Below are 3,778 nucleotides of genomic sequence, written 5' to 3' on the forward strand. Positions count from 1 at the left end.
AACTAACTAAACTTCATCGGTCATCAATCCAAACCATCCATTAGTGAGGCCACCTGGCTTACAAATCTACCTTTTCTTTTGGTCCATACCCTAACTTAATGTCACAAAGCAGAAGATCGGTGTAGCTTTCTCCAAATCTCTCTCTAGTGGGCCCCACCACTTAAAAAAGAAGAAAAACATAAACAACTCAGTGACCAACACTGACCCAAGAATCCAACCCGACTTAATCTCCCTCCATCATCTTTGTTTCATAGCCGCAGCCTATAGCACCAAACTCTATTTGTAATCGTCCAGCATTTGGGACGATCAACCAGATCCAAACCGTTCTTCTGAATAAGAATCAAGAAGACTTCAATTGTAGACATTCAATCCCATTGTTACCGGTCTTGCGGCCCATCCGAGTAGCATATCTTCTCCTTTTTCGAGCTCATATTCTGACATGATCTGTAGACACTAATGGATAGCATGGATTCCTCATCCTGCACCTCGGTGGACCCCACTAGGCTTTGCCATCGTCCAAAACCTGTGCTTACAAAACGAAACTTCTCCTCCACACTCATTGTCATGTCCCACAATTCTGATATAGAGTGTGCACTCTCAGACCCGAGTTATGGTTCATGACTCGTACACTGAATGTACTTTTATTAATGAATCACTACATTTGACTAGAGGCAAAGAATTATCTATATTCTAAGTTTTCATTCCATCCACTATTCACATACACCAATCATTAAAAGAATTCATAAACATTCAACCCACATGTCCTTAATTTTCAGTAAGTACTAATCATTATACTACAACCCAACCATTTGGAGATTTATTAAATTGTTACTTAACCAATTACTGTAAAACATTAACAAGTCTAGGTCTCTCAACTAAAATAAAATTCAAAGCATAACTAAGTAATATAACATTAGTTTCATTCCAACAAGCTACTGATTTAACACATTCTATTCTTCTTTAAGATAGGGCAATTGCCCTTATGGATCATCTACCGGTTCAACCTCTTATTTTGAAAATTGAGTAATTATGTCACCTTCAATAATATTTTTATGGTTTTTTCATCAATACAACGTCAGCTGGCTAGGCCTAGTGAATGGACTCATCATGGTTTATGCATGTTGTAATTAAAATAATAAATGCATGGATGTTATGCAATGCATCGTGAATGTATCAAGTGGATAGATCCATCCACTTGCTTGAGATGAATTCCATCAACCCGCATCTCCCCTCTTGGGGTGGGCTTCCACAATTTTGTTAGGCATCCATATATTATGAGCATCCATGGATAGTCCCTTATGTCACCCGGTACCATAGGTAGCTACAAGTCTTACAGGGCATGACCCAAGGAATCAGTGCAAGAGCACTATGCATGATATGATACCATGAGAATGATTAATGCATCATATTCACTATGAGTCAACATACTTTAATAATAGCATTTCAACTTAAACAAATTCTAGTAAAGTAATCAATACAATGAATACACTCAACATATCAATTAAATGACTACTTTAATCATAAAGGAAAGGAAACATGTTGGGATTACTCACTTGTCTCTATGAACACACGTGCTTGGTACTTCCATGATAAAAAAGTGCGGTAACCTGTACCATATAAATAGTTGGTGTGCATGTGAATGTTATATTGGGTACATAAAGTAATTAAACTTGTACTTAGTTCAAACTTTCACGCCCCAAACTTGGAAATCGAGCTAGTATACGGGTCTCACAGCTCTCCCCTCCTAATAAAAATTTCGTCCTCGAAATTTACTATCATGCATGACAAAGCAAGGGAAGAGGAAGCATCGACTTATACAAATACTAATCAATACCATACAAGGAATAATCAATCTATAAATAAATAATGCTCTTTAATCTAAACCTCGCACCCTCAGGATGCCTCATCAATGCTATGATGACCCCACTGATCTTTAGATTTCGGATTAGAAACGATCAAAACTGGTATACTATGCAACCTCATAATCTCAATGGCAGGGAGCTATGTTAGAAAATCTCTAAGTTATTCGAACTCGAGGATCTAACCATTTTAAGTTCTCAACAATCATAGAGTGCAGGGTAGCTATCAGCAGATATATGATGTTATCTTCAAATATTCCCAAGTTATGCTTTGATACTATCTTCTGCTCAGTAAGTCCACATATCAGTACCGTACATCTCTAGGATCATCACCAGGTCTAGTACACTCCAAACTAGATTGTCGCCCCACTCGTGCAACTAGGTGAGTAGAAGAGACCTCACTATCTGCTTGGCCAGTAGTCAGCCAATACCTACCTGGCACATCAATAGCGGACCCATTTATGAGATGGTCAAACTCAGCCTAGTTTTGCCAATTACGAATTAGGCGGATAAGGCTACACCCCCTCCTAACCAGCCATGACACAGTGGGAGACGTGACCTACTGGTATTCGGCACTCGGGCGCTCATGTATCCACTTGGTCTAGACGTTGGGGCATCTCCTGGCCATGGAGGTTTAGGGACTTTCACCCAAGGACATCTAAAGTACCTATATGCTCGAACCAAATATTTTCGGTATCTCATCTGACCATCCACGACATGCCTGTGGAGGTCATAGCCCTGATGTCACTAAGGCGTACAGTAATCACAATCACACAATACAAAATGCAGGAGTCATGTAGTCCAATCATGCATCAATCCTGCACATACCGAGCGCTCATGTAGGACGACTCCGTCAATCAGGGAGTCTCATAAATAACCTACCCTATGACATATGCAATGGTCATCCACATCTCATAATAAACATGTAGATGATGCTTATGGGCATGTATCATGATGCTATGCTATCACATACTCATAATCGGCAACGATAATTGGCCTCGACAATCGAAATCAACCTCAATAATTGGAATCGGCCTCGACAATCAAAATTGGCCTTGACAATTGATCTCGACAATCAGAATCGGCCTCGACAATCAGAATCGGCCTCAACAATTAGAATCGGCCTCGACAATCGGAATCGACCTCGACAATTAGAATCGACTTTGACAATTGGAATTGGCCTCGACAATCAGAATCGGCCTTGATAATCAGAATTGGCTGTGACAATCAGAATGGGCCTCTATAATCGGAATGGGCCTCGACAATCGGCCTCGACAATCAGAATCGACCTCAACAATCAGAATTGGCCTCGACAATCAGAATTGGCCTCGATAATCAGCCTTGATAATTAGAATTGACCTCGATAATCAGAATTGGCCTAGACAATTGGCCTCGATAATTGACCTCAACAATCGGAATCAGACTCGATAATCAGAATCGACCTCAATAATTGAAATTGGCCTCAATAATCAAAATTAGCCTCGACAATCAGAATCAGCCTCGACAATCAGAATCAGCCTCGACAATCAAAATCAGACTTGACAATCGGCCTCGACAATCAGAATCGGCCTCGATAATCGGAATCGACCTCAACAATTGAAATCAGCCTCGATAATCGAAATCGGCCTCGACAATCAGAATCAGCCTCGACAATCGAAGTTGTATACTCATTTATTCATTCATTTACTATCCACTAGGGCTAGTGGTGCGTAACTAATTGATTATGTACCTTCGTAATGACAAGAATTTCGGTTGGGACGCGCGACTAACCTGAGATCAGGAGTGTACTACATTGAGTCTGGCTATCCAAATTTAGGTATGGGACTGATTTGGATAGAAGTCACTTGTGATGGATCTCATAGCCTGTGATACTACGTATTATCATCCTGACTTCACTACAGCTTAGTCATTTCATTCAC

Source organism: Magnolia sinica, chromosome 3, assembly GCF_029962835.1.
Source record: "Magnolia sinica isolate HGM2019 chromosome 3, MsV1, whole genome shotgun sequence".
Lineage (NCBI taxonomy): Eukaryota > Viridiplantae > Streptophyta > Magnoliopsida > Magnoliales > Magnoliaceae > Magnolia > Magnolia sinica.